We start from the raw sequence: 17588 nt of genomic DNA, 5'->3' as shown, positions 1-17588 counted from the left end.
ATTAAAATCTCCCCAAAGCTTCCTCTTTACTTAAGGATAATGTCTTAGTTTTGTGATGGCAAGCAAGGCCCTTCCTGGTCCCACTGGCCCTGCCTACTTCCTCTCCTCCTGGCTTCATCCTTCTTGCATTACCCTGGATGATTTAGCAAGACTTTTAGCAACCTCCAAAGTAGTGGAGGTCCTGAAAGACCCATGCTTCTGCCCAGCTATGCACTTCTTTCCAATCCCAGGGTGCCCTACTTTCCTTGTTGGCCTGGAAAACTTCATCCTTCTCCTTCTTTGAAGCTCAGTTCCTACACTGCTACCTACATGAAACCTCTTCCAACAATCACCTCTCACAGGAATACTTTATCACCTCTCTTGGAACTATGTGAATATATTTCAATTTTTGATTGCATCTCACTGTATTAAAATGCCCTGCATTTAATCCTGTCCTCTATTTCAAACTGTGAAAATGCTAGTATCAGTGTCCCTGTATCTTTATATCCCAAGTGCCAAGCACAGTGGGCTTTTCATGGATAATTTCATGTGTGTACTGAAATATTCACATCAAGTTAGTATTGCAGCTATTTTCATTTTATAGAGAAGGAAACTGAGGCACAGAGGTTAAGTAGCTTTCCGAGATCACACAGTGTCAGAGACAGGACTTAAACTCAGATTTAAGTGACTTGAGAGGTAATAGCAGATGTTCAATAAATATTCATTTATTTATTGAATGTTGATCAGGAGTTCATTCTTCTGAATCACTGCCCCCAAACCTGAAAGTAGTTTTAGAATAAGAACATAAAGGATCTTAATGCAAATGTTCAGGCATATATTTATTATATTAAAAGAATTATATGATGTCTTTCAAGAGAAAACTCACTTGAACATGGAGCTGTGGAAAGAACTTGAAATCATAGAACCTGGGTTCCCAAGTATTTTAGTCAGAGTTCTCTGGTTAACAGACCCAGCAGGGTATATATATATATATATATATATATATATATATATATATATATATATATAATGTGAATATTATGAGATTTATTTCAGGAATTGGCTCACATGTCTGTGGGGATTGGAGAGTCTAAATTCCATAGAACCTGGCAGTTCTGATGAAGGATTTAATGAGTTCCCCAGAAGCTGGCTGGCTGAAGCAGAGATGGAAATTCATCCTTCTGACTACTGAAATCATCAGCTCTCCTTTTAAGGCCTTCAATTGATTGGATGAAACATCTCCCATTGATGAAAGCAATCTCCTTTGTTGATTATAGATGTAATCATCCATAGATGCAATCAACTTACTGATGACTTAAATCCACAAAACATCCTCATAGTAGCTATCAGGCCAGTGTTTGCTTGACCAAACAACTGGACACCATAACCTAGCCAAGTTGACACATTAACTTAACCATCACAACACCCAATTCTGGTCATTTATTCATCATAAAAACCATAAACAAGCCCATACCTTCTTTGGCCTTTCTCCGCTTTAGGTAATCTAGACTCCAAGAATATCTTCTAGACTAAGCATTCCACGAATGTATGAAAATATATCTATGTAAAGGAATTCAATATAGACATATTAGGTGAGCTAATCTTAACCACTGAATAGAAGGTAATATGGCCATCATCTGCTGCCAGTTTCTAAATGAATCTAATTTATACTGCATTCAAAAACTGGAATAGCAAACCCTCCATGGATTGAGTCATGTTCCCACAAAGGCATGTTCAAGTCCTAGCCTCTGATCCTGTGGATGTGAATTCATTTATATATAAGGTCTTTGAAGATGTTATCAGTTAAGGTGAGGCCAAACTGAATGACAATGGGCCTTCATCCAGTATGACAGGTGTCCTTATAAGACAGGAAATTTGGACACAGGGGGAGACGGACAGGGCTAGAGACAGCCGTGCGATGGAAGCAGAGGCTGCGTTATATAATTGCTGGAAAGCCACCAGCGAGTACACTGCAGATTTCAGGGAAAGCATGATCCTCTAGAACCTTTATTTTGGCCTTCTAGACTCTAAAATTAAGACAATAAATTCCTATTGTTTAAGTCACTCAGTCTATGGTATTTGTTATAGCATCCCTGGCAAACTGAGACACTTCCTCACCTAGGGTCTGATCTGATTGAGAAAGCATGGCGTATCATGGAGAAGTTGTTAAGCTAGCAAAAAAGGCAGCATGTAGCCCCATCCAAAATGAGAGGCAAGGATACTAAAAGCACAGCACTTAAGGAGAAGAAATTTGGGTGAACAATACTGGGGCTTTTCTGTCAATATATTCACTTGTAAGACTACGTGTCCCTGAACTGATGTCTAGGTATGTGAATACACTTAATTGAACCCATGAGACCTCTGGGAGAGGATGCTGGGCCACTTTTAGTCTCTAACATGTCAACTCACTTATCAAAGGCATCATTGGAAGCTGGTGCTTGTGAGGTGGCATGCGCTGTGAGGGGGATGATCTAATGTGGTCAGTTACCTGGTTTGCAGAGAAAATCACAGTGTGGCTTACCCTGTCTAAAGGAGGGTTGTAATTTGTTCAAAAACATTCTCTGGCCCTCTCTAGGGGAAGCTTATAAATTCCTGCTTTATTAATGTCAGCATTGGCTGCATGACTTAGTTTGGCCAATGAAAGCTAAGCAGAAGTGATGTGTGCCTCTTCCAAGCAGAAGCTTTCAGGACTGGTGTGTAGTTTGCCAGGTTCTCATTTTCCCTCTGTCATAACACAGCAACATCAACCCGAATCCTGGAGTAAAGGTGATGTGCAGCAAAGCTTGAGTGATGGAATTTTCACTTACCTGTATGGGGTTCGTTTTATTCATACCATAATCAAACCCTTCCTGGATGTTACAGGAGGTAGCTCATCCTCTCTCCAGTCGATTGGTGCCATGGGGAATTCAGGTTCACATTGCTAGACCTTTTATATTTTTAAAGAAAAGCTAGAAATCTGGATTCCCATGTGAAATACCACCATTTTAAAATGTTGAAACAAATTTTTAAAAATATCGTGCTGCTAGAGGACATATTTCGTGAGCTGGATTCTGTCCACGGGTCAGAATACTGGCTTTCCACAGGAAGATGTCCCTCCAAGAAAGCAGAAGACAGAACAACTTGAGCCTCTGCAGCCTGCAGATATAGAGAGAGCCCTGGGAAGTAACATGAGGTTTCAGAGCACAGGCTAGAAGCTAGACTGTCTGTATCCAATCCTGGTCTGCTAAGTATGGGAGGTATGACCTGGAGAAGTCAATTCCTCTCTCTGTGCCTCTGTTTCTCTATGTGTAAAATAGAGAGAATAATCCCCACCTCATTAGCTCATTGCAATTATTAAGTGAATTAATACATAGACATTGGCTAGGACTCATTGCTTGACACACAGTAAGTTCTCAATCAGTTCAGTGTTGGCTACTGACTTCTACTATTGGCTGCCACCAACAGTTCATATGATATTCAGCCAATCATTTAACCACACTCTTCAACTGCCAAGGTCCTGTTCACCTCACCCAGGTGTTGTGAGACTCAGTGAAGGGACAGATTGACCTTTGCTGAGCACCTCTGTGTGCTGAGACTCCAGAGTGTATCAAGTGCTTGAACAAAATGAGGCCTTCTTCTGAAGCTGTTAGAGGGAGATCAAATATCTACAGAAAACAATAAAGCCTTAGTTTGGCAGACTCAGACCCTGAAACAGGTATTTGGGGATACTGATAGTATTTTGGGGAAGTGAACCCACTAAACAGTCAAGGAAGAGGAAAAGTGAGTCAGGGAAGAGATATAAGTCAATACAGCTTTTAATTTATCAAATTAATGCACAGTTTATCACTTTAGGCAATGGGGGCTAAATTCTGTTGGGGACTTCTGAGAAACTACACAGGAAATGGTGAGTACCAAGGGGATGTGGGTGGGGTAGAGGCAGCATCTGTTTCAAACAGTAACAATAATAATAATAAAATTTCACTTATGAACCATTGGGAAGGACCAGGCATGGTGCTAGACACTTCTCATGACTTATCTGTCTGATAACTTACTCAAAGTTGCACAGCCAGCAAGCTGCAGAGCTGGGACTCTACCTTCCATTTACCTGAAGCCAGAACTCACACACTGTAATCACCATTGCACACAACTACATGCTGCTGCTTATTATGGTCTGCTGAGATTTCAGCAGGGTCAGTTGCTGGCAGGGCCCACCAAGGAGGAGCGCCTGTGGACTGGACACTGATCAGCGCTGTGTGAACATCATGGCGCAATGGATATGGGCTGGGAAGACCACAATCACCAAACAGCAAGGGTCAACTGCCTAGGCGAGTCTGGGATCTCTGCTCCCCATGCTGAAACCTTTCCCCTGAGTCCTCCAAGAAGTACTAAAGCCCTGAGTCCCTAGAAAGGCAGAGGCAACAAACAAGCCAGGGGAATAGGAAGTCCCTATATCCTTGAAAAAAACAAAAAATCCTAACACGTCCCCCTGCCTGGCACCGAGAGCGTTAACGTGAAACTGCCTCCGTGATGAATGGCTATAATACTGTCTACGTAATGGGTTTCCTATTTAAATTTTGTGAGGATTTAATCAGTTGGGCGCAGCTGTGCAAGATGCACCATAAACTATGTTGAAAAATATGTAGACATATACATTTATCTGCTACAAATTAAGCTCACTTAGAGGTGGTCTTAATGGCCCATGTAGCCATCATTACAAGCATAAATTCTAAACTGTCTATTTCCAGTGAATTTGCTTTGAGAAAAAAATTAATGCTCATCCTCAGCAGAGCATGGTAATAAATGAAAGGACCCTTAATTTGCAAAGTGCTAATAGCCCAGCCATTTGTCATTAGGAACCCCATGCTGGATCATGTGTGGCAGGATGGCTTCATGGGGAATTCCTTTGTCCAGGTTGGGGAGGAACGGGGAGCTGGTTTTCAGGAGGCCCCCCCTCTGATTTACCTGATCTTCTCGGTGGATTACCTGGTTCCAAAGTGAAGGAGGTGAGGCTGTCCTCTTTCTGGTTTAGTTGTGTCCTTTCACCGGGAGATGCACGTGAATAGCTGAACAGTGAGCATATCTTGGTGCTGTATGAGAATTTACAGCAAGTGGATGTTCTTCCACTGTTTCTCAAGTCCTAGCTCTGGAAAATGGGAGAAGTGAGCTGGGTTTGAGTTTGGCCTGCTACTTTGGCACAGCCTGATCCTGGCAATTCACTTCTTTGCAGTAACCATGAGTTGCCAGTTTGTGGGACAGTCTCTTTATTTCTCTTTTCAGATCTCAGATGAGCCTTACTTAAGACAACCTTTTGAGCTAGGTAAAAGAATTCTCCCCATGTGCAAAATGGGACAAGTCCTGAACTAGGGTGTGGCAAAATTTAAGGCAGCAAAATTAAAGTGCCAACTCTGTGTTTGCACAACCCAGAGTGTGACTCAAATTTTGCTTCCTAAATTTCCACACACTTCCTCTTGCCACACCCTAGTCCCAGTCCTGCCTGGGGCAGAGAGAAGTAACTTGCCCAAGGGCACACAGATGCTAAGTGAGAATGCTGGAATCTAGTTCATTACCTTTACCTATATTCTTCAACTTTGCCCATTTGAAATTGAAAAGCTGGATTTCATTTAGTCAAAGCTGGACATTTACTGTGAGCTACACTTGATAGAAACTTCCACATACTTTGTCTTGTCTCATTTTTTTCAAACTACCTATCACTTTCAGAAATAGTCTTGTCAATTTATTTTTGACATTTGCTTTGGCCCATATGCCCCACCAGAATGTTTACCACTTTATCCCCAGTGGCTAGATGAATGTTTGGCACATAGTAGGTGATCACTAAATAGCTGTTGAATAAACTGTCTTACCCAACAACACTAAAATAAGAAGTTGTGTGAAATTAGTCTGGTTACCCTCATGCCTGGTCCTTGGCACCCAAAAGATAGGGTAGAACAACTCTTTTATGCTTTCTTTTCTACAAGTATCAGTGCCCCACAGCTCATCCATCCTGGAAGAAGGGCTCAGTGTTGGAAAATTCCAGCCTGATAGAAGTTAAAATCGATTCCTTCTAGCCTGAGTTCTCTTCCAATAGTAAAGAATGTGGGAAAATTTCATTCACATTCACCAAAATATCTGATGGTGAGAGTCAGGCTTGTACCAGAAAGTGGTAGAAGGATCAAAAGAATAAAAATCAGAATCTTTAAAAAAATCAGTCTATTGCAAACTGACCAGTGGCAAAGACACCAACAGTCAATGGATTTCCAAGAGTGTCTTGAGAAGCATGCTAGATAGATCCTATTCCAACTTGGAAGACAAACTCCTGGGGCTCTTTCCCTCTGAGACTACTCTGGTTCAGCCTCCCCATTTGAGAAGAGCCCTCTACCTGTCCCCCATCTCCAGTAATCTCTAGGAAGCCTTCCAGCATGCCTCTGCCATTTCTATAGAATGTACCGGGGAAGGAGAATAAATCTTTACAGATCTGGCCTACAGTTCTGCACAATTTAGCAATTGACAAGGTTGTGGAAACAGCAAGTGTTGTAACCGTGTTAGCATCTTTGCCACCGAAACAGATGATGACATTAGGAGACACCAAAGAGTGATGCTCACCCCCCATACCAAGTGTCTGGGGGTGGTGGTCATGGGAAAGAGCACTTACCTACACCCAGACGGAGCTTCCCCAAGTGGACTCCACACCAGGCAGTTTCAGCGGACACTGGGCAGACTGGGACATAGGTGGGCAACAAGTACTGTATTGGGGTATATTCCATAATAATGGGTAGAACAGTTCCAAATTCATGGCCAAGGCCAGACAAACAAAGCTGGTGCCCTCTTACCTGCATAGCAGCTTCTAAGTTCGGTTAAGTCCTCTGTCTGTGGAATCTCAGTTCCCACCCTCTCACATGATTGACAAATATCACTTCTTCTAGGAAGCTCTCTCCGATGTGGTACCCTGCCTCCAGCTTATTTCGAAGTCACTGGTGGCATTCTCAGGGCACCTAGCACTTTCAGTTCTGCCCCATTTTAATCCTTCCCACACTCCGTTCTGGGAGGGCAGAGGCCATAGTGCCCCATCTGCTGCTGATCCTCAACTCCTGGCACAGACAGAAGCACTGAACAGGGCTTAGAGTCAATGAATCAATTAATTGAGTCAATAATGGTCTACACGGGGGCGTCTCAAATTTTAAGGTGCATGCAAATCACTAGGGAATCTTGTTAAAATGCAGATTCTGGTTCAGCAGGTCTGGGGCAGGCCTAAACTGCTGCATTTCTAATGATTTCCCGGGTGATGCTGAGGCTGGTGGTGCATGGGCCACACTTTGAGCAGCGAGGGTCTGTGTCACATGTCAGATGTAGATGCACAGGCTCTTAGGACACCACAGAGTTGGGGCACTAGCCGAGCTCTTATCAAAGGAAATTGTTAATCAGGCTCACTGAAATCTAGATTTTTTTCAGAGCAGATGGGTGACCAGCATAACTTAGCCCTCAAAGAGCATTTATTAGATGCTAAGTACATGGCATTAAGTACATGGTAGGTTTTACTCCAAATGAGAAATCATTGTTAAAGTCTTTCCTAATTCACAGGCTGGGCAGGGGAGGAGTACCCTGTAAAGGGGCAGCATAACTTGCTGTGGTATGCCCGAGCTCAAGGGGCCAGGCTTCCTGGGTTTATGTCCTGATATGGCCACTTACTGCCTGTGAGAACTTCGGCAAGTCATCAATCACCCTATGCATCAGATATCTTCTCTTTAAAATGGGGGTAACTGTAACACTTCCCACTGAACAAAAAAAAGGTTCGAGCCTTCTATCTGCCCCCCATTGCCAGCCATGTTCGGGGTTGAGTCCTCAGCACTGAATCAACGTTAGCTGTTCTTACTAGTTGCTGAATGCACACGGAGACTCTCGAGCCAGAAAAATAATTTTCAGGGCAGCAGCTCAAAGCCTAAACCGGGGCCTCTGTAGGCCAAGAGAAAGCTGCCACCCAGATTTTATGATTCTATAATACAAAGGGGATAGAGTTGTCTGCCTGTAATAACACATGTTTTAAGCAAGAGACTTATTCACATGTTGGCACATAAAGATGCAAATTCAAGCCGTAAATCTCCCCCCATGGCCCAGGGGCCAGAAGGGCTTCATGGCACCTGAATCACTGGGCAGGCTACCTGGCTTGGCTTGGCCTCATCCTCTCCGTCTGCGGAGTCCCCGGAACCTCGGCCTCCTCTGGGACCAGCACTTTTTCATACAACAACATCTCTCCCCAAAAGATCTGTTTCCTGACTTTAGCCAAATGGAAGAATTATGAAGCCAAGAGTTCCCAGGTGGTTGAGGGGTCTCTGCAGCCTCATGACAGGCAGATAACAATAGGTCATAGCGAAGCGGAATGGATGTGTCCTTCCCAGGCAGGAGCAGTTAGGGTGCTTCTGGGTCAATATAATTGAGTCAATCCCAGCTAATAAAACAGCATCTTTTCTGGCCTTAGGAAATTTCCTCTCCTGAATGCTCTACAGAGATAGCCCTGGCTAGCTCTCCAATCTCAAGCTTCCGTTCTATCTCAACCTCATGGGTATCCTGGTCTTTTCCTGCCAGAGCTTCTCACATGCTGTTCCCTCTGAATCACTCCTTGTTTCTTTGCAGAGCTTGTGCATTCTCATCCTTCAGGTCTCACCTCAAATATTATCTTCTCACAAACGTTTGACCTGATGCCCAAATCTAAAAAATGTAGCCCCATTATCTTCTCCCATCACATCTTGCATAGATAGCACTTGAAAAAATTGCTAATTGCATATTTTTGTTTGCTGATTTGCTTTTTGTCTATCTGCCCTGCTGAACTGTAAGCACCATGAGGGCAGGCCCTGTCCATTTTACTCCCCCACTCCATCCAGAACCTGGCCCACAGAAATAAAGGCTAAAATGTACAGATTGCTCACTCTGTGCTGATAATTTTCTCAAATATTTTTCTTGCTTTATCTCCTCTCTCCTCACCCCCTCCCCCCGTGAGGTAGCTACTATTATCAGACTTATTTTGTCTGTGTGTGTGTAAGTGCTGTATGGGGGGTCGTATTTCATTATTTTTCCATGTGAGTATCCCATTATTGCAGCACCCTTTATTGAATTTTCGTTTGTTTTTGCCAGTTTCTTTGTTTTTTGGGAAGTGCATGGACTGGGAATCGAACCTGGGTCTCCTGCATGGCTGGTGAGAATTCTACCACTGAACTACCCTTGCAACCCCCAGACTCATTTTTTATAGATAAGGAAACTGAAAAACAGGGAGATTCAGTAACTTACTCAAGGTCACATAATGAGAAGGTCAGAAATCCATGAGCCCAACCAGGCCTGGCTGACACCAGAGCTGGCCCCCTTAGCTGCCTGTCATATCATAGATGCTCAAAAAGAATTAATTCAATGGATGAATGAATAGGACTGCACAATCCAACAAAATCCATTCTATCCCATCCAATTCAATGAATCAATTCAATCGATTCTCACTGGGTACTTTACACTGCACTGGGTGCTGTGGGGACCTTACCCTCAAGGAAATTAAAGGTACCATGGGCAGCCAGAGTGTGAATAATCAGCCAGCATCCTCTGCTTCTCTCCTTCCTCCCTGATTTCCTCACTGGATCCCCTTGGAACACTTCAATATCATGAGTGAGACTGGGATGCATGCAGCATTCCATGGTGCAAAACAGAATGAAGTAGGTTCTTGGTTTGGTTTCCATCTCACCATTCCCTCTTCATAGGTATGGATACTAAGGTCCAGAGAGGTTAGATAAATTGCCCAAGGGCACACAGCTAAGAAAGAGTAAAAAGAGGATTGGAATCTTTCCAGACTGACCCTGGAACCTCCATTACACTATACAATGTTACATGGTTAATAAAAAAAGATTTTCTTTCAAGAATGCACTTATTGGATTTGGTGTGAGTTTCCTACAAGTAGTTGAAGGCAGCCTGCCACAGACAGGGAGTGATCAGTCTGCAGTGGGTGTGGTCAAGGGCCTACAGCCCAGTACTATACCCGCCAAGGCTCTGTGTTTTCTCTACAACCATGGACAGAATTCTGCTGCTATTGTGCGAAATATCAGTAGTAATAAAAATATAAACCCACACAAATCAAAATATAGAATACATCAAAAAGGATGAGACCTAGACTGGCAAAAGAAACAAATTGAAGTTCAACATCTTTTCCTAGAATGTCTCTTCAACTTAGTCTCTCCAGACCTAGTTCAACCTTGAAGCTATTTATAGGCGGGGCCAGGTGAAAGCAATGGCTCCCCAACTTCAGCCCTTTTCATTGCTCCTTTAGCGCCTGGCCACCGCAGGCCAGTGGACTGCTAATTACTTAATACTTTATCTTTAAGTACACCCACTTAAAAAAGTGTACCTGAAATTATTTTTAAAGGTATGAAAAATACAGCCATCTTTTTAAAAGTCATTAAAAAACTCTGCAGTGGGAAATGAGTAATATTAGGTGGTAACAATAAAAATAAACACAATGAAAACAAAGCAGTGATATTAAATTCAAACTGGATATTGTTACCTAAACTCAACCAGAGGTTCATCCTGTGCCCATTACATAGGGTGATAAATACTAATACTGTTACAGAGATGGGAAAGGCATATTAGCACCAAGCGAAGCCTTTCCTCGTACTGTAATCAAGAGTGGAAGTAAAATAAAAGGGAAAAGAAAATAATTTTCTTTCTAGACGTATCAGTGCTATTTGGTGCATGTCCATGAGCCACCCCAATTCATTTTGGGCACCACCAGTAAACCATGCCACACCCTGGGAGATACTGGGGGCACAGGAGGTGGAAAGCATTGGACCGAGGCTAAGATGGCTTGGCTCCAAGTCCTATCTCTGCACCAATGTGTTCTGTGACTTTAGGAAAGTCACGTCATCTCTCTGGGCATCAGTTTCCCATTTGTAAAATGAAAGATTAGACTAGGGTTTAGATACTAGGTGAGCTCTCTGATCCTCTCCAGTCTCAGATTCTATGACTCATTCAGTACGAGTGATATTACCTCCAGCAAACTGCCGCAGATGGAAATGGAGAATGTGTCTTGTAAGAGCAGTTTAAAACTAACATCGCTTCCACCCAGGGCCCATTCCTTGGCTGAAATCAAGTTTCATGACTTTCTGGAAAGGTTTCCCCTGTTGGCAAAGGCCATTCAGATGCGTGAAGAAGAGCTGGGGGCTTGGGGAGGGGGAGGGCTCAGCAAATAAAGAGCCTGTCCAATTCTAGAGAACCAGCCTTGGTGGGCAATTAAAGTGGCTCACTTTGGCTAAAATATTTGATGACCAGTAGGATCATCCACAATGATGAAGTTCATATTTCCTGGCCTTCAAATAAAGATGTCCCAGGAGGGTATTGACGGCATCATTGTTGCTGGAAAGAGAACAAAAGAGTGGCCTTGAGATCCCATTGTGCGTGGAATAAAAGGACTGGGGAAACAGATCTATTTTCGTATTAGCTAACTGCAGACATGTGCACCCCCAGATTGACTCATTTTTATGCCACAACAGCTCCTCTCCAGGAAGCCTGGATGTGCTTCTAACAAACAAATACAGGCCTGCACACCCTTGGAGCAGAGGGCCTGATTTAAGGGCACAAAGAAATGCAGGCGCTGTGTGCTCGTAGGACTGCCAGGCCGTGCTTCTCCACACACCTGGGCCTGCTGGCGACGGCCCTCCCACCCACAGCTGCTCTGGCTGCAGCCGTAAATGACACCCTACCCTTCTTCCCTGCATGCCAAATTTTTTCTGGTCACCACCGGGGACAGTGAACTAAAGGAGCACTGGGTCCTGCCGCAGAGTGAAGAATGGCTCAGGAGCCACAAACAGCTCTAATCTTTGGGACTAAGCACTCATTACTGACATTTCCCAAATCTGCTTGAGCGTTCAAAGGGAGGATGCCAACATGGATCCTAATGAGCAAGGACAGGTCACATTCCCTTGGCACTTACAGTAGCCAGACGTTATTTTAAGGCAGTCCCAGTGTCTGTACAATACTTGTCATCCCCTTTTACACAAGTGGAAACTGAGGCACAGAGTGGCGTGATTTTCACCCTAAGGTGAATCAACCAGGAAGTGACAGAGCCAGGATTTGAGCCCTGGTGCCTGGCTGCAGTCTGGCATCTTTACCACTGCATGAGTCTCAGCCTGAGGGCTGCCAGTGTGGGAGCCAAGCACTTGGCTCTGGCAGGTGTCTGCCTTGGTTTATGAATTCTGCTGCTTTACCCCTCACTGAGCGTCAGTTTTCTCATCTGTAAAATAGGGTAGTGATGCTAAGTAAGTCACAGAGTGTACGGAATGACTGAAGCAGAACTTGTGAATGGCTCCCCAGAGCCTGGCACACAGGAAATATTCATGATTATCACTATTAATTATGGCAACAGTCACTACTTCTCCCTCCTCTCTGCTGGGCCTGGTCTTCCAGGCTCAGCCACAGAAGTACCAGCTACTCCTTCAGGTTGCCTCCAGGCTTGAGCGGCCTGGGAGGCCAGCACTGGAAGGGGTGGCAGAGGACGTCTGTTCTGTCCATCCATTTGTGAATGAAGCTAAAGGGGACTAGGACTTGCCCATCCTCACAGGAAAGAAGCAGAACCCAGAAACCCAGGTAGCTCACCCACCCACCCAGCTGCCTCTGCTCAGCAGAAGCCCACCCCCACCGAGAGGCCTTAGGGGACTCACTGCCTCCTCCAGAAGTGATGTCCTGGCAGAGCAGGGTAAGGCCAGGCCGGTGAAGGAGCAGGTAGGGTCCTAAATCAGCCAAGTCATCCGGAAGCTGCTCCTGGCATAGAAACCATTGAAACAGCCACTTATGCTCCCTGCATGCTGCATTCTTCCCTTCTTCCAGCAAATCTGAGGTTTTGAACACGGTCGCTAACCACCATGTTAACTCTCGAAGTCCAGCTCCATGCCACCGTCCCAATCTGACGCTCATCACTCCTTCCCTCTCAGCAGAAGCAGATGTCTTCTGCTTCCCCCAGTACCCATCTCCCACCCAGTCGCAGTCTTGGCCACACCTAAGCCAGAAAGTTAGGTCGGATATAAGTGTCACTAAAAATAATTGACACATTCATTCCCTAGAGAGGCAAGGCCAGGCCATCTCTTACTAAGGATATTCATGCTTCATGCACCCCTTCTTCTCCTTTAGAACCCTGATGTTCAACCTTGGGCAAATGTTAAAATTTCCACCTTGGCTGATCCCATCCCAGACCAGGAAATCAGAAGCCCTAGGTGGGGCCCAGGCTGGAAGTATTTTAAAAAATCTTTCCAGGTTATTCTAAATGCACAGCCACAGTTGAGAACCACAGGTTTAGAAGGTTGGTTTTAGGAAAAGAAATGTGACCTTCTCTCTTAAGTTACAAAGTTGTCCCTCATCAATGCATACAAGGCTGCAGAGGCCTCCCAGCCAACAGCCTGTATTTGCTGGTGTAGCCACTGTTCTCCCCAGCTCCGAATCAGATTACCTGGGTCCAGCCCTGTCTCAGCACTTCTTATAGAGACTTCATGCCCTCTGGGTGAGTCTGATAGCCTCTCTTAGCCCCTTTCCTCAGTTGTACAGTGGGAACTGACTTGATAGTGTTGTTGAGGAATGAAATGAGGTCACACATCTTAAAAACACTCAGAGCCATGCCAGGCACATAGAAAGTGGCTAATTTTCCATCTCAGGCATTCCTATGCACTGTGCTGGGACTGTTTTCAGTGCCTCTTTGGAATCAAAGAGGATGACAACATCTGGGTAAACCTCAGCAAGTTTCTGCTGCCACTTCTGGCTTCCGCCAGAAGATATGTCTTCCTGGGTGCTCCCTAGGTACATGAAAGAGACAAATGCCAAAGAGCCTTCAGGGGATGTTGCTTTGGAAAATGAGAAAACGAAAAGTTTTGCATCTCTCAGTACTTGCTGGAACCAAAACACAATACTGCTAATATTTTGGTGGTGTCAGGACTGGGCAATTAATGTCCTAGATTTAAAAGAAAAAACATGTAATTATGTGATTTGGGTGCAAGCCATCATTTTTAAAACTCCAGACCAGAGCCCACATTGTAAAAGAGAATGATTAATCATGCCTGTGTGTGCTGCATCTCCTGCAGGGAGACTGCCTTATGGCCAGGAGACCAAAAGCTAGCATTTAGTACAATCTCGGTAGGGGGAACCTTGAGTCAGGAATGTGGAGGCACTTTCCCTCTTGGAATTCCCCTCCAATCCTTCACCAAGGCCTCAGTGGAAAAGCTGGGAAACTTACTCAGTTTGGGTTTGCACTTTAGGTCTTTCTAAGTCACTGGGACTTTCAGAGTCTTGGTTTTCTCACCCACAAAGTGGGCATAAAGATATTTCCCTTACTAAGCTACTTTTTGGCATTAAGAAAGCACCCAATTCACTGCAGAAAACAGAGTAGGCACAGCTTGAATGAGTGTGTTCTTTTCCTAAATTCTTCATCCTGAGAAATGCAAGCCAGCTCCTCCTGCCTCAATGGGGAAGTCCTGGATCTTTGAGAGCCTATTAGCTGAGCCAAATGGAGAGTTAAACATCCAAACTGACAAAGGGGCTGCACAGCTATTTTGGTGCACCCCACTGCCCCAGCAGATGGTCCTGGGCCAGATGGTTCGGGAGGTGGGGGGCAGGGAAAAGCAGCCCAGGTACTTGTTGTGGCAGCGGAGAAGATATCACTTATCCACCTCCCACACCTCCCACTTCCATATTTCCCCTCCAGAAGGGGTACTGCCCAGCTCTGACAGATGTGCAGTCTGGGAAGGTTTCCAGGTACAGTGTCAGGAAAGTGGGCAATTAACCCCATGCCTGGACTGGCTCTGGCAAAATGGGGAGCAGGGGAGTTTGTATTGGTGCTTTCAGGCTCCCTGCTCCCTTCCCCTCACCTTCATACTCCTGTACATCTTCTGAGGCAGAATTTACACTTCCACCTCTCTTTCCCTCTGTCTCTCTTCTGCCCCCTCAAAACTTACCCATCCTGTCCATTTTCTGTAGGACTTCTTTTCCACCTGCTGAAGTTGTTAGTCAAGGGCAGTTATCCATGCCGACGGTTTAGTTCCTAACACTGCTCCCTCCCAGGAACCTCTGTGTTGTAACTCTTGCTATGGGTGGAATTTTCATACCACTGTGGGTTAGTGAAGGAATTTGGGAGAACACCTGTCCTACCTTGTGAGATGACACTACAAGAGAAAGAGCCAAGAATTGCTACTTGCTCATTGTGCAACTTGAACAGTCCTTGACCTCTCTGGGGTTCAGCACAGCATACAGGATTAAATGAAAATAAGAGGAAGGAATAAAAGTGCAGTGCAAGACCTGGATAGCATTAGCATGTAAATGAGGAGACACATTTGAAGCACTCATCTCAAAGTCATTTCACCTTTCTAATGGTGATCTCTTTGGAGGCAGGGAGGCAGCCAGCACGCCTCACACAGGGAAGATGAAGAGTATAACATTTAAGGTAGTATGGTTTAGGGAACAGGCACAGCTCTGCTATCAAACACATCTGAATCCCAAAGATATGGAACCTTAGGTGAGGTCCTCAATGTTTCTAAGCCTCCGTTTTCTTATCTGCAAACTGTGAATAACAACTGGCCCCACCTAATAGAGATATTTTTAAATGATGTTTTTAAAGCATTCAGCATGTGGCTTGGCACAAGGTAAGTTCTCAAGAGAAATTAGTAGCTACTAGAATTATATCACACATTATACCATGGCAGAAGTATTGTCTGCTCCACCTGAAACTCAGGTCTTCTTTGTCCATGCAACTGGGGGATGAAAGGCAGGTCTTGTCTTCAGCTATGTGACATTCTACCCAGGTTGCTTGTAATCCAAGGCTAGAAGAAATGCTATATTTAACGAAAACTTCCTTTGCAACTATAATTACTTTGATAGAACAGTAACAGATTTGTGGGAGCAAGAAATATGAAGCAGAACTAATCATTCGGATAATAGCAATGGAAGCTGTCCAATGTTTTCAAAAGAAGCAAGATTACCTTGTTAAAGTACACTCTTCCTTGAATCTCAGTTTCTTTTGTCTTCGGAGGGAGCAGGCAGCTTTGGAATGAAGTTCGAAACAACTTGGAGCCATTCTCTAGGAATCCTCACTGTTTCTCCCATTTCACACTCATTTCCACATATTATGAGGGACCAAAGAGAACAAATTCCTGTCTAAATGTGTCTCCAATCTCCCAAACCTAAAGGTCTTCTGTCTGGAATGGAAAAGCACCACAATAGCCATGTTCCTATCCAATTAGGAGCCTGAGCTGATAAGATATTTCTTGCCAAGAAAAGCAATTCAAGAGAGATTTTTTTTCTTCAAAAGTATGGAAAAGAGGCTTTTAATCAGAGAAGCAGATCTTTCCCTTTATTATTGAGGATAATGTTATATGAAATTCTCCTCAAAACTGCACATAATGAAGGCAAAAGGAATCATGGGAAAATTCCCTTCTGCGACAATAAAATTCTGATGAGAATGGAAGGATCTTGGAGTGTTTTGGTTAGTTAGCCTGAATTAGTATCCACTTTTTATCAAAAGAGGACATTTTCTTTTTATTCAAAGAAGTACCCCTAGGGGACTGTGACAGGCTGAATAATGGGCCCCCATATACGCCCAATCCTGATCCTCAGGACTGTGGATGGTGCTGTCTATGGCAGAAATGATTCCGCAGATATGCTTACATTAAGGATCTGAAGATGGGAAGATTACCCTGGATTAGCCACATGGGCCTGATGTCATCACAAGTTCCTAATAAGAGGGAAACAGGAGGAGTCGAGTCAGGGGACACGGCGATGTGAAGGGCAGAGATTGGAGTGACGTGCTTGGAAGAATGAGAAAGAGGTTAAAAGCCAGAGAATACAGGTGGCCACTAAAAGCTTAAAAAGACAAGGAAATGGATTTTATCTTGGAGTTTCCGGAAGTAATAAGCCCTTTTGACATCTTGACTTTAGCCATGTGAAACTAATTTCAGATTTCTAACCCCCAGAATTATAAAAGAAAAGAAATCGTATTGTTTCAAGCCATTAAATGTGTGGTAATTTGTTACAGCAACAACAGGAAAACAATACAGTGACCAAGAGCTACCAAAGCAAACTTGATGAGTTTGTGAAATTAGATGCGCTTTGGGAGTTGTATATTTCTGTAACTGTTAGAGGTTAGTTTTCTTACTGTGTATATAGCTCTTATAAGGCAGACACTTAACAGGAAAAAAATTGATGAAAAATTCACAGAAAAGGAAACAGCAACACCAAATAAGCATAAACATTTTACTTTGCTGATAATCAGAGACATGCAAAATAAAACATCAAGATGCTATTTTTGTCTATCTTGTTGGCAAATGCTTGAAATACAGTACTCACTAGAAACAAGGTGCTGTGGTGAAGCAAATATTTTTAAGCATGGGCTGTGTATACTCTCATCCATTCCCCATTTCCAGCATGGTGGTAACCTTGAAAACAGCAGCCTGCATCCCTGTACCACACCAGAAGTAAGAGAACAAATCTCATTCACTGAGAATTCTAAGTGTCGGTTTTGACCTGTCTCGTGGCTTCCTGGAAAACTGGCTCAAAAGGCTTGCCTTGAGCTCACCTAGCTCAATATATGCTGTTTTAGTTTCTTAGACTGCTCAAGCAAATACCATGAAATCGTT

The sequence above is a fragment of the Tamandua tetradactyla genome, chromosome 16 (assembly GCF_023851605.1).
Source record: "Tamandua tetradactyla isolate mTamTet1 chromosome 16, mTamTet1.pri, whole genome shotgun sequence".
NCBI lineage: Eukaryota > Metazoa > Chordata > Mammalia > Pilosa > Myrmecophagidae > Tamandua > Tamandua tetradactyla.
Note: the sequence above shows the minus strand (reverse complement) of the source record.